We start from the raw sequence: 24,821 nt of genomic DNA, 5'->3' as shown, positions 1-24,821 counted from the left end.
GGAATGCAAGAAAATTACAAACTAGCCATTGGGGGGAGGGAAGGGAGACAGGAAGATGGGATCCAGGAGGGGACAAAGGAGGCTTCAGCAATAGAGATAAGGTTCTGGTTTGGACAGGATGTTAGGTTCATTAGTATTTGTTTCATTTTGTGTTTCAATGACTTAAGCAAACAAATAGCTTCTAAGACTTCACAATGCTCTTAAGATACAGGCAAGGAGGCGGGGCAAGATGGCAGACTGGTGAGCTGTATGTTTTAGTTACTCCTCCAGGAAAGTGGGTAAAAAGCCAGGAACTGCGTGGACTGGACACCACAGAGCAATCTGTCTTTGGGCATACTTCATACAACACTCATGAAAACGTGGAACTGCTGAGATCAGCGAAATCTGTAAGTTTTTGCGGCCAGGGGACCCGCGCCCCTCCCTGCCAGGCTCAGTCCCGGGGGAGGAGGGGCTGTCAGCTCCAGGAAGGAGAAGGGAGAATTGCAGTGGCTGCTCTTATCGGAAACTCATTCTACTGATTCAAACTCCAACCATAGATAGACTGAGGCCAGACACCAGAGACTCTGAGAGCAGCCAGCCCAGCAGAGAGGAGACGGGCATAGAAGGAAAACAACACGAGAAGCTCCAAAGTAAAAGCAGAGGATTTCTGGAGTTCTGGTGAACACAGAAAGGGGAAGGGCAGAGATCAGGCCTTGAGGCGCATATGCAAATCCCGAAGCAAGGCTGATCTCTCTGCCTTGGGCACCTTTCCTTAATGGCCCTGGTTGCTTTGTCTATTAGCATTTCAATAACCCATTAGATCTCTGAGGAGGGCCGTTTTTTTTTTTTTTTTTTCTTTTTAAATCCTTTTTGCTTTTTCTAAAACAATTACTCTAAGAAGCTCAATACAGAAAGCTTCAAAGAATTGAAATTTGGGCACGTCAAGTCAAGAGCAGAACTAAGAGAGCTCTGAGACAAAAGGCAATAATCCAGTGGCTGAGAAAATTCACTAAACAACACAACTTCCCAAGAAAAGGGGGGTGTCCGCTCACAGCCACCATCCTGGTGGACAGGAAACACTCCTGCCCATCGCCAGCCCCATAGCCCAGAGCTGCCCCAGACAACCCAGTGTGACGGAAGTGCTTCAAATAACAGGCACACACCACAAAACTGGGCGTGGACATTAGCCTTCCCTGCAACCTCAGCTGAATGTCCCAGAGCTGGGAAGGGGGAGCAGTGTGAATTAACAGAGCCCCATTCAGCCATCATTTGAGCAGACTGGGAGCCTCCCAACACAGCCCAGCAGCCCAGAACTGCCCTGGGGGGACGGCACTCACCTGTGACATAGCACAGTCATCCCTCAACAGAGGACCCGGGGTGCACAGCCTGGAAGAGGGGCCCACTTGCAAGTCTCAGGAGCCATACGCCAATACCAAAGACTTGTGGGTCAGTGGCAGAGACAAACTGTGGCAGGACTGAACTGAAGGATTAGACTATTGCAGTAGCTTTAAAACTCTAGGATCATCAGGGAGATTTGATTGTTAGGGCCACCCCCCCTCCCCGACTGCCCAGAAACACGCCCCACATACAGGGCAGGCAGCACCAACTACACACGCAAGCTTGGGACACCAATTGGGCCCCACAAGACTCACTCCCCCACTCACCAAAAAGGCTAAGCAGGGGAGATCTGGCTTGTGGAGAACAGGTGGCTCGTGGACGCCACCTGCTGGTTAGTTAGAGAAAGTGTACTCCACGAAGCTGTAGATCTGATAAATTAGAGATAAGGACTTCAACTGGTCTACAAACCCTAAAAGAACCCTATCAAGGTCAGCAAATGCCACGAGGCCAAAAACAACAGAAAATTATAAAGCATATGAAAAAACCAGACGATATGGATAACCCAAGCCCAAGCACCCAAATCAAAAGACCAGAAGAGACACACCTAGAGCAGCTACTCAAAGAACTAAAGATGAACAATGAGACCCTAGTACGGGATATGAAGGAAATCAAGAAGACCCTAGAAGAGCATAAAGAAGACATTGCAAGACTAAATAAAAAAATGGATGATCTTATGGAAATTAAAGAAACTGTTGACCAAATTAAAAAGATTCTGGACACTCATAGTACAAGACTAGAGGAAGTTGAACAACGAATCAGTGACCTGGAAGATGACAGAATGGAAAATGAAAGCATAAAAGAAAGAATGGGGAAAAAAATTGAAAAACTCGAAATGGACCTCAGGGATATGATAGATAATATGAAACGTCCGAATATAAGACTCATTGGTGTCCCAGAAGGGGAAGAAAAGGGTAAAGGTCTAGGAAGAGTATTCAAAGAAATTGTTGGGGAAAACTTCCCAAATCTTCTAAACAACATAAATACACAAATCATAAATGCTCAGCGAACTCCAAATAGAATAAATCCAAAAAAACCCACTCCGAGACATATACTGATCACACTGTCAAACATAGAAGAGAAGGAGCAAGTTCTGAAAGCAGCAAGAGAAAAGCAATTCACCACATACAAAGGAAACAGCATAAGACTAAGTAGTGACTACTCAGCAGCCACCATGGAGGCCAGAAGGCAGTGGCACGATATATTTAAAATTCTGAGTGAGAGGAATTTCCAGCCAAGAATACTTTATCCAGCAAAGCTCTCCTTCAAATTTGACGGAGAGCTTAAATTTTTCACAGACAAAGAAATGCTGAGAGAATTTGCTAACAAGAGACCTGCCCTACTGGAGATACTAAAGGGAGCCCTACAGACAGAGAAACAAAGACAGGACAGAGAGACTTGGAGAAAGGTTCAGTACTAAAGAGATTCGGTATGGGTACAATAAAGGATATTAATAGAGAGAGAGAAAAATATGGCAAACATAATCCAAAGGATAAGATGGCCGATTCAAGAAATGCCTTCATGGTTTTAACGTTGAATGTAAATGGATTAAACTCCCCAATTAAAAGATATAGATTCGCAGAATGGATCAAAAAAAATGAACCATCAATATGTTGCATACAAGAGACTCATCTTAGACACAGGGACACAAAGAAACTGAAAGTGAAAGGATGGAAAAAAATATTTCATGCAAGCTACAGCCAAAAGAAAGCAGGTGTAGCAATATTAATCTCAGATAAAATAGACTTCAAATGCAGGGATGTTTTGAGAGACAAAGAAGGCCACTACATACTAATAAAAGGGGCAATTCAGCAAGAAGAAATAACAATCGTAAATGTCTATGCACCCAATCAAGGTGCCACAAAATACATGAGAGAAACATTGACAAAACTAAAGGAAGCAATTGATGTTTCCACAATAATTGTGGGAGACTTCAACACATCACTCTCTCCTATAGATAGATCAACCAGACAGAAGACCAATAAGGAAATTGAAAACCTAAACAATCTGATAAATGAATTAGATTTAACAGACATCTACAGGACATTACATCCCAAATCAACAGGATACACATACTTTTCTAGTGCTCACGGAACTTTCTCCAGAATAGATCATATGCTGGGACATAAAACAAGCCTCAATAAATTTAAAAAGATTGAAATTATTCAAAGCACATTCTCTGACCACAATGGAATACAATTAGAAGTCAATAACCATCAGAGACTTAGAAAATTCACAAATACCTGGAGGTTAAACAACACACTCCTAAACAATCAGTGGGTTAAAGAAGAAATAGCAAGAGAAATTGCTAAATATATAGAGACGAATGAAAATGAGAACACAACATACCAAAACCTATGGGATGCAGCAAAAGCAGTGCTAAGGGGGAAATTTATAGCACTAAACGCATATATTAAAAAGGAAGAAAGAGCCAAAATCAAAGAACTAATGGATCAACTGAAGAAGCTAGAAAATGAACAGCAAACCAATCCTAAACCAAGTACAAGAAAAGAAATAACAAGGATTAAAGCAGAAATAAATGACATAGAGAACAAAAAAACAATAGAAAGGATAAATATCACCAAAAGTTGGTTCTTTGAGAAGATCAACAAGATTGACAAGCCCCTAGCTAGACTGACAAAATCAAAAAGAGAGAAGACCCATATAAACAAAATAATGAATGAAAAAGGTGACATAACTGCAGATCCTGAAGAAATTAAAAAATTATAAGAGGATATTATGAACAACTGTATGGCAACAAACTGGATAATGTAGAAGAAATGGACAATTTCCTGGAAACATATGAACAACCTAGACTGACCAGAGAAGAAATAGAAGACCTCAACCAACCCATCACAAGCAAAGAGATCCAATCAGTCATCAAAAATCTTCCCACAAATAAATGCCCAGGGCCAGATGGCTTCACAGGGGAATTCTACCAAACTTTCCAGAAAGAACTGACACCAATCTTACTCAAACTCTTTCAAAACATTGAAAAAAATGGAACACTACCTAACTCATTTTATGAAGCTAACATCAATCTAATACCAAAACCAGGCAAAGATGCTACAAAAAAGGAAAACTACCGGCCAATCTCCCTAATGAATATAGATGCAAAAATCCTCAACAAAATACTTGCAAATCGAATCCAAAGACACATTAAAAAAATCATACACCATGACCAAGTGGGGTTCATTCCAGGCATGCAAGGATGGTTCAACATAAGAAAAACAATCAATGTATTACAACACATTAAAAACTCGAAAGGGAAAAATCAATTGATCATCTCAATAGATGCTGAAAAAGCATTTGACAAAATCCAACATCCGTTTTTGATAAAAACACTTCAAAAGGTAGGAATTGAAGGAAACTTCCTCAACATGATAAAGAGCATATATGAAAAACCCACAGCCAGCATAGTACTCAATGGTGAGAGACTGAAAGCCTTCCCTCTAAGATCAGGAACAAGACAAGGATGCCCGCTGTCACCACTGTTATTCAACATTGTGCTGGAAGTGCTAGCCAGGGCAATCCGGCAAGACAAAGAAATAAAAGGCATCCAAATTGGAAAAGAAGAAGTAAAACTGTCATTGTTTGCAGATGATATGATCTTATATCTAGAAAACCCTGAGAAATCAACGATACACCTACTAGAGCTAATAAACAAATTTAGCAAAGTAGCGGGATACAAGATTAATGCACATAAGTCAGTAATGTTTCTATATGCTAGAAATGAACAAACTGAAGAGACACTCAAGAAAAAGATACCATTTTCAATAGCAACTAAAAAAATCAAGTACCTAGGAATAAACTTAACCAAAGATGTAAAAGACCTATACAAAGAAAACTACATAACTCTACTAAAAGAAATAGAAGGGGACCTTAAAAGATGGAAAAATATTCCATGTTCATGGATAGGAAGGCTAAATGTCATTAAGATGTCAATTCTACCCAAACTCATCTACAGATTCAATGCAATCCCAATCAAAATTCCAACAACCTACTTTGCAGACTTGGAAAAGCTAGTTATCAAATTTATTTGGAAAGGGAAGATGCCTCGAATTGCTAAAGACACTCTAAAAAAGAAAAACGAAGTGGGAGGACTTACACTCCCTGACTTTGAAGCCTATTATAAAGCCACAGTTGCCAAAACAGCATGGTACTGGCACAAAGATAGACATATAGATCAATGGAATCGAATTGAGAATTCAGAGATAGACCCTCAGATCTATGGCCGACTGATCTTTGATAAGGCCCCCAAAGTCACCGAACTGAGCCATAATGGTCTTTTCAACAAATGGGGCTGGGAGAGTTGGATATCCATATCCAAAAGAATGAAAGAGGACCCCTACCTCACCCCCTACACAAAAATTAACTCAAAATGGACCAAAGATCTCAATATAAAAGAAAGTACCATAAAACTCCTAGAAGATAATGTAGGAAAACATCTTCAAGACCTTGTATTAGGAGGCCACTTCCTAGACTTTACACCCAAAGCACAAGCAACAAAAGAGAAAATAGATAAATGGGAACTCCTCAAGCTTAGAAGTTTCTGCACCTCAAAGGAATTTCTCAAAAAGGTAAAGAGGCAGCCAACTCAATGGGAAAAAATTTTTGGAAACCATGTATCTGACAAAAGACTGATATCTTGCATATACAAAGAAATCCTACAACTCAATGACAATAGTACAGACAGCCCAATTATAAAATGGGCAAAAGATATGAAAAGACAGTTCTCTGAAGAGGAAATACAAATGGCCAAGAAACACATGAAAAAATGTTCAGCTTCACTAGCTATTAGAGAGATGCAAATTAAGACCACAATGAGATACCATCTAACACCGGTTAGAATGGCTGCCATTAAACAAACAGGAAACTACAAATGCTGGAGGGGATGTGGAGAAATTGGAACTCTTATTCATTGTTGGTGGGACTGTATAATGGTTCAGCCACTCTGGAAGTCAGTCTGGCAGTTCCTTAGAAAACTAGAGATAGAGCTACCATTCGATCCAGCGATTGCACTTCTCGGGATATACCCGGAAGATCGGAAAGCAGTGACACGAACAGATATCTGCACGCCAATGTTCATAGCAGCATTATTCACAATTGCCAAGAGATGGAAACAACCCAAATGTCCTTCAACAGATGAGTGGATAAATAAAATGTGGTATATACACACGATGGAATACTACGCGGCAGTAAGAAGGAACGATCTCGTGAAACATATGACAACATGGATGAACCTTGAAGACATAATGCTGAGCGAAATAAGCCAGGCACAAAAAGAGAAATATTATATGCTACCACTAATGTGAACTTTGAAAAATGTAAAACAAATGGTTTATAATGTAGAATGTAGGGGAACTAGCAGTAGAGAGCAATTAAGGAAGGGGGAACAATAATCCAAGAAGAACAGATAAGCTATTTAACGTTCTGGGGATGCCCAGAAATGACTATGGTCTGTTAATTTCTGATGGATGTAGTAGGAACAAGTTCACTGAAATGTTGCTATAGTATGTAACTTTCTTGGGGTAAAGTAGGAACATGTTGGAAGTTAAGCAGTTATCTTAGGTTAGTTGTCTTTTTCTTACTCCCTTGCTATGGTCTCTTTGAAATGTTCTTTTATTGTATGTTTGTTTTCTTTTTAACTTTTTTTTTCATACAGTTGATTTGAAAAAAGAAGGGAAAGTTAAAAAAAAAAAAAAAAAGAAAAGAAAAAAGACAAACAAGGAAAAAAAAAAAAAAAAAGATGTAGTGCCCCCTTGAGGAGCCTGTGGAGAATGCAGGGGTATTCGCCTACCCCACCTCCATGGTTGCTAACATGACCACAGACATAGGGGACTGGTGGTTTGATGGGTTGAGCCCTCTACCATAAGTTTTACCCTTGGGAAGACGGTTGCTGCAAAGGAGAGGCTAGGCCTCCCTGTATTCGTGCCTAAGAGTTTCCTCCTGAATGCCTCTTTGTTGCTCAGATGTGGCCCTCTCTCTCTAGCTAAGCCACCTTGAAAGGTGAAATCACTGCCCTCCCCCCTACGTGGGATCAGACACCCAGGGAAGTGAATCTCCCTGGCAACGTGGAATATGACTCCCGGGGAGGAATGTAGACCCGGCATCGTGGGATGGAGAACATCTTCTTGACCAAAAGGGGGATGTGAAAGGAAATGAAATAAGCTTCAGTGGCATAGAGATTCCAAAACGAGCCGAGAGATCACTCTGGTGGGCACTCTTACGCACACTTTAGACAACCTTTTTTAGGTTCTAAAGAATTGGGGTAGCTGGTGGTGGATACCTGAAACTATTAAACTACAACCCAGAACCCATGAATCTCGAAGACAGTTGTATAAAAATGTAGCTTATGAGGGGTGACAGTGGGATTGGGAATGCCATAAGGACCAAACTCCACTTTGTCTAGTTTATGGATCGATGTGTAGAAAAGTAGGGGAAGCAAACAAACAGACAAAGGTACCTAGTGTTCTTTTTTACTTCAATTGCTCTTTTTCACTCTAATTATTATTCTTGTTATTTTTGTGTGTGTGCTAATGAAGGTGTCAGGGATTGATTTAGGTGATGAATGTACAACTATGTAATGGTACTGTAAACAATCGAAAGTACAATTTGTTTTGTATGACTGCGTGGTATGTGAATATATCTCAATAAAATGATGATTAAAAAAAAAAAAAAAAAAAAAAAAGATACAGGCAAAAATCTTTAACCTGATGGCTCAGAGGCCTTTCCTGCCTCCCACTCCCACCCCATCTCCACTCATTTTGGGAGCCTCCCTGGGCTTTCCTTTCCCTCCTCCTATATTGCCAGGCACTCTTCTGCCACTTGCTGTTCCTCTCTCTGGATCAGCTGTCTCCCCTTTCACCTAAATCATTCATTATTCATGCTTCAGATCTCAGGTCAGGAAGCATCCTCCCAGCCAGCCACCACTGCCCCCACCCTCACTCTAAGTCATATGCTTTCAGGCACTCTCTACCTCTCCTCTGGAGCATTTTCACACTTGTAATTTTATATTTACTTGGGCAGTTCTTTGGTTTTATCTGTTCCCCTTACCATAAATTTCATGAGACTAGGGGCTATATTCTTATTTTGCTCTTGGTATATGCTGGCATGGTACCTCACACAGACCATAGCAGGTGCTCAAAAATATTTATTGAAAAACTGAACACATGCATTTTCCCTGAGCCATAGTCCATAGATTTCACAGTCCCAGATAGATCTGTGTACCCTAAACAAAAGTCAGGAGCAACCGTTCTAAAGATTGTTCTTTCCACTGGTACGCTTCAACCCTCACCCACGCCTTCTTGACCTGGCCTACTGCCCTTATCACCCCTTCTCTCCAGTGGACAACAGGAGTCCCAGGAGAGGGCTGGAGTGCCCAATTTGGAGCACTCAATAGTCAAGCTACAAACTGATGAATCCCAACACGGCTGCCTAGCCTATAGACTCGAATTCCACTAGAACGACTACTGGGACCACTATAATCCTGACTTTTGTTCACAGCAAGAGACCGCTTACTGAAACAAACCTGCAAATGTCCTGTTTGGTGCTTAGACAATGCTTAACCCAAATAACAGCTGCTCATCAGTGGTACCAGAGACTTCAATTCTCTAACATGGGACAGAGACTGTGTGCACAGGTTTTAAATATCCACTTCATTCCGTTCTCCTGAGACTGGGCTTCCAGGGCCTAACCCCTTGCACTGGATTGGTTCTCCACTGGGCAGTAATGCTTTCACTCTGCATTCAATCTCTGGTGCCGGAGCCTGTATTTTCTCTTTAACAAAGGAAATCCAAGAAGGCAGGAATTGTGGGCAGAGGTAGGGCTGTGCACATGGGATAGGAAACTGACCCTTCTAATCGCCCTTCACCTCCAAGCCTATTAAACCAACATAATACCTCTTCTAAACAGGTGCTGCTTACCTGAAATAGTCTCCTTGTTTAGAAAATTTGGGAAAAATATATTTATTTAATAAAACAAAGACTGCAGCCAATATTATATTTAGCAATGGCAGTCAGGCATTTCCATTTGAGTGAGAAATAGAATAAGAAGGACCACCATTGTCATTCTTACCTTATTTCCTTAATCTGAGATGCATTGTTTTTCACATCCTAATATGTCTGATATTGAAATGTGAATTCTAGTATGTTTGTATTTAACATAGTGCACACCCAAAAGCAATTATTAAATCAACAGTATATCCTTATGCTCAATGGTCTTAGAATCAAAGAAATATGCCATTCAACATTGTTTTGGAAATTCTAGCATATACAAAACAGAAATAATAGATAAAACTATTAAAAAGGAAAGAAAAACAGATTACATGCAGATGACAAGATCATAAGTCTAGGTGATCTAAGAAGATCAACTGAAAAACTCTCAGAACCAACACTAGTCCAGGAATATGGCTGGATGTAAGAGAAATATACAAACCATACTAGTTTCCTTATACAAAGAAGGAAGATACTATCTTTATTCTTAATAGCAACAAAAAGCATTAAAAAAAAAGGAAACATATAAGAATAATCTTTAGAGCTGTGAAGAGCTTACATGAAGAAAATTACAAAACTCTCCTGAGGCATATGTGTCTTAACTAGAAGGACATACCAATTTCCAAAGATGATGGCTCAAGTTTACGAATGTCAACTAGTACCAAATTAAATAACGGCTTACTGTAAATTCTAATGAGGTTGGAGACAGTAAGGAGTGACTATCTGACAAAATGATTAAACTTCAAGTGTAAGAACAAATGGGCAAGAATGGCTAAATTTTAAAAAAAAAGAAGACAGCTACACTAATTAAATCAGGGCAGTACTGGTATAAGAACTGACCTACAGGCTAAGAGAACAGAACCACATTCACCTAACTAGACCCTAGCGTGTATGAGAATCCAATGCATGATAAGGAGCCAAAAACAGCAGTGAAGGGAAGAAGTGTTATTCAACAGATGGAGCTGGGCCAACTGGCTGACTATATGGAAAAACAAAAATCTTCTTAGAGCTTGCTTTATATTAATAAGCCTAAATAAATTTCAAATGGATTAAAAAAATATAAAAAATTTTTAAATTAAAACACTAAAAAACAAAGTCAGTATATTTAACCTGGTGAGCTGTTTCACAGAAATAGAAGATATCACAAAAGAAAAGACTGAGACATGTTCACTGCAGAAAAATTTCTATACTTCAAAAAAGTGACATCATGCTTGAAAGTTTTCATAGTAAAAAGTTTTAAAAAACCATAAATCTATAAAAAAGTGAACAACAAATGGGGACTCGTGGTCACAAGGCATAGGTGCAACAAACAGTTAAAGTAAGTGTGTATGTCTGTATAAAGCTCATACATCTGCATAAGCTAGCACATGTATATGCACTGCTCATACCAGAAAGCACTGTGCTTATCTTTTAAGCCTCACAACCACCCCAGAGAGAGGTACACTATTACTGTATCCATGTTACAGAAGAGGAAACTGAAGCAAACCAAAGTCACAGAAGTTGCCCAAATGTTACTGGCAGAACCAAGATTCAGACCCAGGTACACTGGCTCCAGAGTGAGTAATCTTAACCATTACCTTATGCTGCCTCTGCTAAAATCACAGCAGATAAATAGTCAATTCACAGAAAAGTAAGTGCAAATGCCTGTCAGATATTTGAGAAAATATTCAATCACAGTACTAATAATATGATTTATATATTCACTCATTAGCAATAAGGAAAACAAGATTACTTAATGCTGGTTGAAAAGCTTCATGGCTACCTTCACAATCTAATCACCCCAGTCCTCTCCAAAATGTTCTCAAATGTGACTGGGTCACTGCCACGCCCCGCTTTAAACCCTCCAGTGGCTACCCATTGCTCTTTGGATAAAGGTCCATAATAAGGTCTGCAAGCAAGGTCCCAAATCCTGTCCAGCTTACCTTCACCAGACTCTTCATAAAAGTCACCATCCATCATGGTTACCCAATGACCACATAGTGCTCTTGTAGTCTTGAAAAAGCCACTGACTTCTACTATAGTCCTGTCCCTATGCCAGAGGGCAGAGAACACATGAAATTCATAGTACCCATAATCCTAGGAGGCTTTCTATATAATCATTATCACCATTTGTAGTTACATTTATTTGCGTGATCATTTGATTAATTATATACCCTCTGCCTCTCCCATGACCATCTGAGTGCTTTGGATATAGAAGGTACACAACAAACATTTGTCAAATGAATATGCATTAATGACTGAATTAAAAAAAAAGAGGAAGGAGAAAAAGAAAAATGAAGAAAGGAAAAACAGACACTCTCCTATCCTGGTGGCAAGATTAAACTGATGGATACAACATTTTTACAAAGCCATTAGGCAATGTGTGTCAAAAGCCTTCAATATGTCTATAACCTCACTTACTTAATAATAAAGTCATTATTATTAACAATACAACCCTATTATATTATCATTAATAATAAATAAATGTAATTAACAATGCAACTTCTAAAAATTCACCCTGAGGAAAATAATTTGAAAATTTATTTGTGTTCACTATGGCACTGTTTATAATAGCAAACAACTTGAAAAACATTTAATATCCCAAACTGGGGACATGGTAAATTCTGATACAATCATAAGTTATACAATACTTAAAAGTTATATTTACGAAGAGTAAATGCCATGGGAGATGTTTACTTTATAATAAGTGGAAAGAACATACAATTGTAAATACAGCACAACTGCAACTTAGAAAACGATTGGCCTGAGTGGCAGATGGTGCTGGCCACTTATACCTACTTACTTTGACTTCCTTTCAGAGAGATCCCTGATCTGCCTACTTTTCTTTGAGAATGCCGGGCTTCCTTCCCTAGACCAGAGGGAGGAGCACTATTCATCTAATCTAACCCAATCTTGATAACTCCATTCTTCTTGTCAGTGATACATGTGATACAGCTCTAGTCAACAAAACACAAAAAGAAGTCCATCAGGGGCCTTCTGTGAAAAAGTTTCCTTGCTGTGAATAAGTGATGCAAGAGAAACAAAAGCAAAAACAAAAACCCCCAAAACCTTCCCTTTTTTCTGCCTCTAGACAATGCCATCTATGTGTGATGCCCAGAACTGCAGCATCTTGAGACAGTGAGGGAGCCAGTATGCAAGGAGAGGCCAACACCCTGAGCAGAGTAGAGTCCTGAGGCTGTGAAGTCACTGGCTGAGCTGCTGAATTAACCAATCCTGGAACTGCTCTATCTGTGGTCTAACCAACACAGCATTGGCAATAAAGACACCAAAATGTTAACAATGATGTCTGAGAGGTGGGGTCATGAGTGATTTTATCTACTTTTTAATAGTTGTCTACAACTTTCAAGTTTCATCCTGAAATTAAGAAAAAAAATGTTAATAAAAACAAAAAAAAGAACTATGTATTGCATGAACCTTGCCTTTAGGAAGCTTAGTCTAGAAATAGAAACAGCTATGTAAATAAATAATTGAAATATGTGATAAAACCACAATAAGATACCACTTCACAGTTATCAAATGGTTAAAATAAAAAGGCTCACAATACCCAATGTTGGTGAAGACGTGGAGCACCTAGAACCTTCATATGCTGTTGGCAGATACATAAAATGGTACAAACACTTTGGAAAAACTGGTAGTTTCTTCTATGGTTAAGCATACAACTAACTACCCTATAACTCAGCAATTATCTTCCCGGGTACTTAACCAAGAAAAGTAAAAACAAATGGCCACAAAAAGACTTGTACCAGAATGTTCACAGCAGTCATTTTTTTTTTAACCGACTTGCATATTTTAATTTAATGTGTGTCTTGCAGACCGTGTACAGCTGAGTCGTGCAGCTTTATTCTTAATAGACCAAATCCGAAAAAACCCAAATGTCCACCAATGATGAATGAGTAAACAACTTGTATAGTCATATAATAAAACACTAATACATGCAACATGGTTAACTGTCACTGAAAGAAGCCACAGACGAGAGTACATATCATATAATTCAATTTATATGAAATTCTACAACGGACAAACTAATGAACCAGAACAGTGGTGGCCTTTGGGGGTGGTGACTAGAAAGGGGTATGAGGGAAATTTCCAGGGTGAAGGAAATGTTTTATTACTTGATTTGGGTGGTGATTTAATGGGTATATTTATCTGTCAAAACTCACTAACTGGTACACTTAAAATCTGTGCTGTTTACTATATATAATTATATAAAAAGTCTTATGGAAAAAATGGGGTAGTGATAATGGAAAAGGCTGAATTCAGCTTCTTGGGTACTCACCGAGAAGCTGTTTTTAGAACAGAGCACCTCTTTAAACCAGATGACAGGCACTGATAAACACTGTTTTGTTCAGTAATTTATGGAAATGCTAAGAACATTCCAATTATGAGAATTATAGATCTATCTGAATCTCAGGTGTGTGGAGCAAGCTTGAAATTTTGATAAGTGATAAAAAAAGAAAAAATATATAAGTACAATCATATAAACAGCTTTTAAACAAAACATAGGCTTTTATCTAATTAAAACTGATTTTATTCAAAATATTTCACATTTTCACCAAATATCTTGTTAAAATCTTGAAATAAAATTGACTAGAATATGAGATTTTAAAAGTCTTAGGTAAAAAGGCAAATCATAAAGAGCTAGAACACAGAATCAGGAAAAAACATTTTTGAGCTTACAAGAAGAAGAAATAAAAAAGGACAAAATGTGTCTATAAAAAAATGAAAAATAGATTTTGTGTGTTTAAAGATAAAGCCAAAATTAGATTACAAACAACAAACGGGAAAAATATTCACCGCAACTGGTGTTTTGTTTTTTTTTTACAATGAGCAAATACTCATGTTTTTAGAGCACCTATGTAATTTATATATTAAAAACCCTTACACAATCTATCAATAGGCAAAATATTAACTGAAAAATTTTTAAATGGAAAAAAAAGCATATGCACAAAGCGTTCAAACTTAATCATAATACAAAATGTAAATTAAAATGAAACAGCATTTTTCAATTTTGCTAAGATGTTTCCTTCTTTGTTATGATATCAATTTCTGGAGAGGGTAGGGTGAGAAAGACTCACGGTGAGCACTCAGACATTGCTGCCAGCAAGGTAAACTGGTATTCAATTTTCATAGAGCAAATTTCTAAAGCACTAAAGGGATCAAGGCCTACTACAGGGTACAGCACCTGGACTGGAAGTTGAGCTAGGAAAGGTTTCCAGGTTAAGTGTGGGGTTAAGTAAGAGTCCTCTTACCTCAAGAGCTCTATTTGTAAGAAAACCATTGTATGTTAAAAGAAGAAAGAAAGATAAGACAAGGGTATTTTTTCTTTTCCTTTTTTTTTTTTTTTTTTTTTTTTTTTTTTTTTTGTTGGGGTTACGGGTAGCATGGGTAGGGGTCCCCGAAGGTAAGGCACAACAAGTAACTGCTGGAAGACGGATGTGCTCTGCTGAATGTGCTCTGTGGGGCCCAAGGACCTGGGTTTAGAACCTGCCTGGGAGAAGGCTACATACAGATGTTTGAGCAGCTCAATTCCTGAAGGACAAAGAGAAGGTGTTCTGGGCTGCAGGTCCCCTGTGCAGCTATGCCTCACTTCCCGAGGCAGGGTGGCTTTGCCCTGGGGAATTCAGCTTTCCTCCGGGTTGCAGTGGTGGGTGCAGCAGAGGCACCCTGATGACAGCTATGGAAAGGATAAGGTACAGACCAGCAGATACAGCTTGGCTGCATTTGGGTGAACACCAAAGAATAGCAACAAAACAGTAAGACGTAATATATCTATGTAGCTATGACTGTAAAAACTTAAGAAAAAGGTCAGAAAGGAGACACACACTACACACTAAGCTATTATTGGCAGCTCCACCTCTGGAAGATGGGATGAGCTGGACGAAGAGCAGTCTCATTTCTAGTTTTATAATTTTTTAAAGGTTTTTTTTTTTTTAAACTTTTTTGAGTTTTTTGGAATATAAAAAAGAAAAAAAAAGTTCTTAAGTTCACAATTCTTGATCCCAAAACTCCAATCAAAGAATGAGTTGTTTATAAAGTGCTTGGAATAGTGCCTGGCAACATTGTAAGTGTTCAAGTAAATGTTTTAAATGTAAATACCCTATGGAAAAAGATGCAAACTGTAGGGGAAAAGCCTTTATATACAACTATCAAAGCTCAGTAAAGGTTGGAGGAAGGGAAACATCTCACAGGGTGTTGTTTTCCAGGTGGCTACCCCTTAAGGCCTAACCCTCAGCTTCTGCGAGTTCAAGAGCTGTGCCTTTCACTGATGGACCTGCAGTGCCAGCGTCTACAGGCATTTACAGTGAGAACTGTATCAATCAAGCAGAATTGGAATATTCATCAGCATGAGGCCAATATTTTCTCCCTGTGGACAGATTTTCATTCATTCATTTAATAAATATTTATTAAGCACCTACTATGTGCCGGGCGCTGTTCTAGGCCCTAGAGATATAGCAGTTAGCAAAACAAAAACCCCTGTCCTCATTCTCATGAAGTTGATATTCTAGTGAGGAGAGACAGGCAATAAACAAATATACATGGTCAGCTGGTTGTAAGTGCTATAAAGAAAAATAAAGCCAGCTAAGAGTGGGAGGTGGGCAATATAAAGAAAACGGCAGCCATCTCTGTCCTCAAGGGCTGTCAGTCTAGTGGAGAACTGACCAGTAAACAGTCATCGAAGAGAAAAAAATCTACACTCGAGTGGCACTCAGGTGTTTATGAGAACGGAGAGGGGGTGCCTAACCCATTAGGGGAGGTCAAGGTAGGCTTCCAGGAGGAGAAGCACAAGCTGAATCCAGAAGAATATATAGAAGTCAGCCAGATGAAGCAGTGGGGAAGGGTGGCCCAAGAAGCAGACCCAAAGGCTTGGAAGGGATAGAGAGCATATGACAGGGTGCTACAACAGAATAACAGTGTGTGACAGGAGAACAAACCAGGTGGATTCATTTCACTTGGAAGGTTCTGAAACATACCAGTGGGGTATGAGCCGAGTTCTCTGCAAGCACATGCACACGTATATACACATACACCCACAGCGGTCATCTGCTGTGTTTCCTTGCCTTTTACCTCTGCACTTCCCCATACCATGTCGTTACGGAGGGACAGTTTACTCCTTCATCCCAGGAGTAGGCCTGTGATGCAAGCCTGTCCATTCATGGTGTCCCTACCCTCCTGTCCACAATAATTCATTTATAATGCTAGAAGAGAGCTGTAAGGTCACAGGCTTGGGATTGCCAGGAGCCAGCTTTTCCATCCTGTGTAGAGAAAACAGGAGAGACTGAGGCCCATAAACAAAAAGAAGCAGAAAAAGGCAGAGCCATGACACCATTTGAGCCCCAGGGTCCAGCCATGCCTGAAGCCTGCCTTTGGATTTCTTAGTTGAAGGATCAAAGGTTAAAAAAAAAAAAAAAGACCTTTTGTTGCTTAAGTTAGTTTACACTGGGTTTCTGTCATTTGCAATAGATTAATATACTCCTTTTTTGGGAAAGGGCTTCACTGTGTGTTAGGGGGGGCCACTGCAGGGTGGGGGAGAGAGGTGGGATAGAGGGAAAAGGAGAACGGATGTCAGAGGGACTGTCCCATTAAGCCTGATAAAGACAGTGAAATAGGTGGCTTCAAGGCACAGGGCTGGGGTGGGGGCAGTTAGTGGTGGTAATGGAGGCAGCAACTAGAGCTCTTTGGGTGGAGGAACTGAGTGGGTATGTGTAAGTCACAGTCCATATGGTAGGGTTATCTGAACATTGTGGGTCCCTAATAGATCACTACATAGCCTTAAGTCATCTCCAAACAGAAAATCCAAGAAAATAATTTGTTTAAAACCAGTTTACTATTCCCACATTAAGTCATGTCAGTCACATATCTTCTCCGAATATTTAATTTTTAGAAAAGTTAATATTTTGAACTCTCTTATCCCTGATGCCTGATGCCAAACCGTCATCCGGTACCCTCCAGAAAACTTAACTCAAGCTGCTGTACCCATTATGGTCCAAGTCTAACAGATGTTATGGCAAAACAAATTGCTCTAAGAGCTTGACAGAAACTCCAAAGCTCAGATTCTGTTGTTCACGTGTATGAAAACTCTAATCGGTTGGTCACAGATAATAATACCGAACTTGGTCTGAAACACAGCTCAAATCTTTAAAGCCATTAAACAGAAAGATGTTCATATTACACTGTGTTATATCATACAAATAGCTAGCTTAAGAAAGCCTTTATGTGTTAAGCATGGGTCTCATCCTGGCAGAAATAATAATCCCTCAAGATTCTTCCTTCTTTGCACAAGTATTGACAAATACCTACTGTGTGCCCATGATCCCAGCATTGTGTGCCCATGAGCCTTTCCTTTTTTCTCTGGGTGAAAAGGACAAATTTTGATTCATATCTGGACAATGCTGGGTAAAATGTAAACTAAAAGATGTATCATCAGACAATTTGAGATGTTATTCTTGCACCAAATGCTGGTGCTCTAAACTCTGCACATCCCCCCACCCCCATCACGGACCAAACCACATAGTCTGAAGGCCTGGGTTCAAGATCCAGCTCTGCCATTAACTGAAGTCAGGACCTTGGCCAAGCCATTCCTTTTGTATCTATAAAACGGGGATAATACCTACTCATTGCACTGGATTGCTGGAATTAGTGTATGTAAAATGCTTAGCACAGTATCAGGCACACAGCAAGTACTTAATAAAAATAAATTATAATCAGTAGAATAAAGTGAGGTCTTAACTTCTTTTCAGTTCTAAAGTTCTATGAAGTCTACAGTTGAGCAATTATGAGTTTTAAGATTTTTACCCCAAAGTCTGATTTACTGTTATCTGGCATAATGGAAAATATCCCAAATATCAAAAAGTAAAGCTTCTCAAGCAGCTATACCAATGGGAAACCTTAAGCAAGCCAGCAAGTTCAAGTGTCTGGGTGCTGGGCCCTTACTAATAATAGTTAGACACTTCAAATTCTGACAACCCTGCAAGGTAGATATAATTACCTTTATTTTGTAGATAAGACCGAGGAGTGGAAAGGATAAATAACTCATTCAATGTCACACAGCTAGTAAGTGGCAGGCTTGACTCTAAAATTAATGCCCTTTTTCCACTCTATTTCCCTGCCTCCTATAGAGCAAGCGCCCAATTGTTTGTTAAATAAATGGAAATAATGAAAAAAAAATTTCAGGATCTTAAAAAACAAAGACAAAACAAAACCGAAACAAGCCCCCTTGGGAGAGAAAAACGTTGTCATCCTCACTTCCCGACAATTTGATGCTCCTGCATTCTCTGCTTCCAAAAGTACTTGTCTAGAAATCCTGCCTCCTTCTCCAGCAACTGTGACTGCCTTGGTGTGCAAGTCTCCTACCTCCTTATACTCTGCTCTCTCCGCTAAGCGTGCCGGGACTCTATCCAACAGCATTTTAAATCCAATGACTGGTATCCCTTTTTGCAAGGCAAGTTTCCCAAACTCTTGACACCAACACGAACACGTGGGGCAGGCTTACCCTCTAGAGAGCCCAAGAATCAAGCCAAACAGAGGAACGGGAGGTGACGCAACTAGGCCTCCCACACCAGGGCCAGACAGAGGCCGAGCGCGGGGGCCGAGACTGGGCAGTGGGCTCTCTACCGTGCACGCCCACACCGTCCCAAGGGGAAAGCAAGGCAAGGGCGGCGGATATTATCCCTGAGATGAGGCGCTTGCCCTGTCCTCCAAGCACTTAGGGTGATAAGGCGCAGAAAGGAGGATACCAGGACGAGTCCCAGGCGCCACGCTCTCCAATCACTCTCCAAGGCAGGGGAGTTGGAGAGAGGGAAACAAGGGCCTTTGGTACCAGCTGTTGGGCTCCGGCTGGCTCAAGCGTCTGGGCATCCGCCCGCAGCCTCTGCCGTCTACACCCGCGCACACACAGGCGTACACAGACGCATGCAAACACAAGGGCCCCGGGCGCCCGCTTCCTCGGGAGGCTGCCGAGCCCAGCCGCTGTCCTCCAACACCCGCATCCCTACCCGGGCCGGCGGCCACCTTTACCGTGCCGGGGAGCCCCGGCGCTTCCCTTTCCATTAGAGCCGGGGACAGGAGAAGCAACGTTCCGGCCGCGGAAGGTGATGGCGGAGAAGCGGAAAGCGTCTTACCGGGTCTTGCAATTCCTCGAGACACAACCGACACCACTGCCACAAGAACCCTCCCCCCGCCTTCCCCCACCACGTAGCCCTCCCCCACCACGTAGCCCTCTCTACCTATTCAGTCTGGAATCAATGGCCTGGTCGCGAAGTGGTGACATCATCGGCGCGCCGGGCGTGGGAGGGCGCACCACGTGATCCTTCCCTCTTGTTGACGTGCTAGGAAAGCTGAGCTTTATGTGCTGTCTTTCGTGGGTTTTTCCCCGTTTGCTAGCGGCGTTGTGGGCACGGTGGGGAGTAGGTACTTCGGTTTGGGATGTTGTGTTTTTGCTGATGGCTTTGAGTAAACTCATTGCTACTATGTTCGGGCCGGAAGGCCTGAGAGGTTATGTAGATACAATCCTTTTTTAAAAAATGGACCTCAAGGACATAAAATTAAATGATACACAATAATCAGTGGTCTTTGGATGGCCCATGTAAATTAAATTAATTTATCGTTACTGATAGAATAAACATCTCCTTTAGCTCTCCACCCCACCCAAAAACTAAAATGTTACGAATAACATTCATCTAATTATAAGAAGCCTCCCACTCAGAAGTAACCTCCATCCTGAATTTGTGTTTATCATTACATTGCTTTAATTTTTTCACATTCACATATATTACTAAATGTATTTTTATTTGTTTTAGATTTTTGCTTGTTTTTGAACTTTCATCTAGTGTTCTAGGACTTTTATTTTCATGAACACGTTACTAGGATTCATCCTTTTTGTTGAAGGAAGTTGCATTTAATTCATTTTCACAGCTATGTAATCCATTATGTGAGAGGGCCATAATTTATTTACCCATCCTCCATCTGTTGAATATATATGCAATTTCCAGTTTTTTGCTATCCCCAACGGTGCTACTATGAACACTGTCTTCTGGTGCCCCTTGTACAAAAATTTCTGTTGGTGTATTTACCTTGGAGTAGAACTAATGGGTCTTGAATATGCTAGTGTTCAACTTTATATAATGCAAAATTTTTATCCAAATGGTTGTGGCAGTTTATACTCCTACCAGCACCCACATCTATTTGTGCCAATGAAATGGGACCTAAATGGCCTTATTGGCTTATCCCTGAGATTAAGCATCTGTTCTGTGTATTTATTGACCATCCATAGTTCCTCTTCTATGAAATGTTAGTTTCTGTCTTTTGCACATGGTTTTAATGGATTGTCTTTTTCTTAGTGATTTACTGGAATTCTTTATATACTCTGGATACTAGTTCTTTGTCAGTTATATGTATTGCAAATTTCTACTCCCATTTGTAGCTTGTCTTTTTACTATTTTGATAAAGATGTTTGAAATTATAAATATCTATCAAGTTTTAATTTTTTTCCTACCTTAATATACATTCCCTGCTCTTTCTTGTAAAAATATTTAGTTTTGCTTTTGGCATTTATTTTTCTGGAATTTATTTTTTGTGTATGACAATGAGGTAGGGATCAAATTTTACTTTTTCCATACAAATGGCTTTTTTACCCCTAGCTTCATTTATTAACTAGCCCACCCTTCCCAACCAAATCACCATGCCAACTTTGTCATGTATCAACATTCCACTTATGTATGGGTCAATTTCTGGGCTGTCTATTCTGCCAACACCACACTAATTACCATAGCTTTATAAAAATTCCTGATATTTAGTAGGGCAAATCTCTCCTTATTTTTCTTCTTTACTAATTCTTGCCTATTCTTGGTCCTTTGTTTTTCAGTGCACATTTTAGAACAAGTTTCTCTAGTTGCCCAAAAAAATTGTTCGGATTTTAATTGCCATTACTTGCTATCACATTGAATATATAGATCAATTTGAAGGGAATTGGCCTCTTTATGATTCCTAATCTTCCAATCCATGAACAAGAGAGAGCTCTCTTTGTAATAAGTCTTCAATGTCTTTCAGTAAAGATTCATTATTTTCTGTGTCCAAATCTTGCACATCTTTTGCTGGGTTTATTCCTACATACTTTGTAGTTTTTGTTGCTATTCTAATTGATGTCTTTTAAAATTACACTTTTAAATTGCTTGTTGCTGGTATAGAAATGCATCTGACTTTTATATATTGATATTACATCCATCCACCTCACTAAAACTCCCTTCTTTCTAATAATTTGTTGATTCTTTTTTATTTTGTATGTAAGATATAATTATCTGAAAAAAAAATGCCAGTTATATTTTCTCCCAACCAGTTCTTAATGCCTTTTATTTTTTTTGAAATTTTTTATAGGTTAGGACCTCCAGTATAATGCCAATAGAAGTGGACATTCTTTAATTGATCCTGATTTTTGAAAAGGAAATTTAGTATGTTTTGGGAGGTAAATTTAAAGCGATATTTTTGTACACTTTTTGTAAAGACTCTTTATCAGATTAAATAAGGTACCTTTTATTTCTAGTTTAATTACATTTAAAAAATTTTAAATGGATATTGAATTCAAACTTCTTTTTTACATCTGTTGAGATGATCATATAATTTTTCTCTTCTTTTCATAGGTCAGTATAATGATGTTTATAGATTTTTCTAATATTAAACTATCCTTGCATTCCTAGGATAAAAATCTTGATCATAAAGTATTATAGATAATTTATATTGTACTGAGCTTATATTTTCTGTAGAATTTTTGCATTTGTATTTACGAACAACATGGGCCTGTGATTTTCCTTTTCATTCTGTCCTCATCTGTTTCAGTTTCAGGGCTCATGGAAGTATTTCAGGAGGATTCCCTCTTTCTATATACTCTGGAAGAATTTATATAAGATTGGAGTGATCTTTCCTTCCAAGTTTCAGTAGAATTCACTTACAGAACTGCCTAGCCCCTAGGCTGGACATTTTCTTTGTGGGAAGATTTTAAATTATGGCTTTGATTTTTTTAAAATAGTTTTGGGACTACTCAGGCATTTAATTTCTCCTTTAGTTAGTTTACAAAGTTGTCCCAGTTTGCTAATGCTGCCATTATGCAAAATACCAAAAATGGATTGGCTTTTAAAAAGGGGGTTTATTAAGTTACAAATTTACAGTCCTAAGGCCGTAAAATTGCCTAAACAAAGGCATCAACAAGAGGGTACCTTCACTGAAGAAAGGCCATTGGCCTCCGGAACAACTCTGTCAGCTAGAAGCACGTGGCTGGCGTCTGCTTGCTCCCAGATTGCATTTCAAAATGGTGTTCTCCAAAATGTCTCTGTGCTTAGCTTCTCAGGGCAAACTCTGGGCTAGTATCTCCAAAGCATCAGCATCAACTTTCAACGGCCGTCTCCAAAATGTCTCTCTCTGCTGCAGCCTGTTCTTGGTTGTTTCTCCCAGGATGTTTCTCTCTAAGCACCTGGGGGTCCTGTCTTAGCATATCCTGGGGCACACTCTGGGCTTCATCTGTTAGCTAAACATCCTTCTGTCTGCTCTCCAAGCACTTACAAGAGTCAGAGCGGCTGGGCTTGTCAGTCCCTTTTAAAGTACTCCAGTAAACTAATCAAGACCCATGCTGAATGGGTGGGGACAAACCTCTATGGAAACAATTCAATCAGAGTTATCACCTACAGTTGGGTGAGTCACATCTCCAAGGAAACGCTCAATTAAGAGGTCACACCCTAATCAGAAAGATTAATAAATCTGCCCCCACAAGATTGCATTAAAGAATATGGCTTTTTCTGGGGGGCATAATATATACAAACCAGCACATTGTCTTCTTTGGCCTCTGGACTGGCGTGGCCCTCTTGGGTTGCTACAATCCTCCTCCCTTCAAGAAGCACTGCAAATCACATGGCAATAATTGTGAGTATATAGAACGCTTAAAAGAGGGTTTAAAAGAGGGTTATTTATCTATGTTTTCTTTTTCTCTTTTCTTTTTTACTAGATAAGTCATTGCAGAGGTTTGTTTATTTTGTTGGTCTTTTCAAAGAACCAACTTTTGGCCTTGTTGATTCTATCCTATTGTATTTTGTTTTCTATTTCATTTTCTGCTTTTATTTCTGCTCTAACCATTATCGTTTCCTTCCTTCCATTTTCTTTTGAGTTTATTCTGTTGCTTATTTTCTATTTCTTAAGTTGTGTGCTTAGTTCATTAATTTTTAGTCCTTTTATTCTCTTCCATAAAAAACATTTAAGGCAATAACATTTCCTTTAAGTGCTGCTTTTTATATTTACAGCTTTGATATATACTGTTTTCATTACTATTCAGTTCTAAACTATATTTTAATTTTTATTATGATTCCTTCTTTGACTTGTGATAATTTAAAAGCTATGATCATTAATTTCCAAATATATGGAGATTTTAAAACTAGCTTCTAATGTAATTATATTGTAATCAGAGGACATGGTTTGTATGATAGTTTTTCTTTGAATTTTTTTTTTATATTTACTTTATAGCCTAAGTCGCAATCTAGTCATGTAAATGTTCTGTTTGTTCCATATGTTTGAGAAGAATTTGTATTCTCTCATTGTTGATGAAAAATTCCATATACGTCCATTAGTGCAAGCTTGTTAACTGTGTTGTTCAAGGATCCTGGATCTTTGCTGATTTTCTTTTTTTCATTAGAGAAGTTGTGGCTGATTTTTTTTTTTTTTTAAATCTGCTTGAATCACCAGTCACAGAAAAAGACATATTGAGAAAAATCTCCCACAATGATGGTGGATTTGTCAAACTTCTCTCTGTAGTTTTTATCAATTTATGCTTTATATATTTTAGCATATTTTATTAGAAGCTCATATGCTTAGAATCGTGTTATCATTTTTCATATTAAATCTTCTATCATTAAATAGTTATCCATTTCTATCCCTGTAATGCTCTATTTTATATCCTATTTTGTCTGATATTAACATAGCCTAACCAGTTTATTTTTTCTTTTTTTTCCTTGTACTCCACAAAGTAGGCATTTTCATTTTATTCTTCATGGACAAAGTTTGTATGGCTTATATACAAGGAAGGAAGAAGAGCCAATATTAGCATGTATTTGTCAACTAGCTGCCACTAAGCACATCTAGGATAGCTCAGTCTTATGGGACTGTCCTCCAAGAAGCCATGTAAAATATGTTTCAGGAAAAGTCTGCCAAGAGGAATATTTAACAATATTTTCAGTTATTCAACAAACTGCCTCTGGGAAAGAAGAGAGAAGAGTTTCTCCATTGGCTCTTCTTGTCTTCCTTTGTTCTTGAGGGTTAACCCTCCTGCCCTTTGGTGGTATGCACTTGTGTCCCCTAGTGTCTGATGACTCAGCATCAACAGGGTGGCCCCAGGGCAAAAGGAAAGAGACGTGAGGTATTGGTCTGGAGTGAGGTCCTGTCATTGTGTGCCTGTATGAGATTAGTTGCAGTCTATGCAGA

The 24,821-nt window shown here is 39.2% G+C and overlaps 1 protein-coding gene across 5 annotated transcripts in view; it reads right to left on the bottom strand.

Annotated features, from left to right (window-relative positions):
* ADAR (adenosine deaminase RNA specific) overlaps nucleotides 1-19,481 on the bottom strand; it is a 47,794-nt gene extending 28,313 nt beyond the window's left edge. For 2 of the 5 annotated variants that reach the window (XM_037825860.1, XM_037825861.1), the window contains exon 1: nucleotides 19,383-19,401. The gene's annotated coding sequence lies outside the window, so the exon portion shown is untranslated. Of the gene's footprint in view, nucleotides 1-19,382 lie in introns of all 5 variants that reach the window. The other 3 variants (XR_005215221.1, XM_037825859.1, XM_037825858.1) reach the window with 3 other exon arrangements.
* Between the last annotated feature and the right edge of the window lie 5,340 nt (nucleotides 19,482-24,821).

The sequence above is a fragment of the Choloepus didactylus genome, chromosome 2 (genome assembly GCF_015220235.1).
Source record: "Choloepus didactylus isolate mChoDid1 chromosome 2, mChoDid1.pri, whole genome shotgun sequence".
NCBI lineage: Eukaryota > Metazoa > Chordata > Mammalia > Pilosa > Megalonychidae > Choloepus > Choloepus didactylus.
The sequence above is the reverse complement of the archived record's forward strand: the minus strand, read 5'-3'. Positions and strand labels throughout refer to the sequence as shown.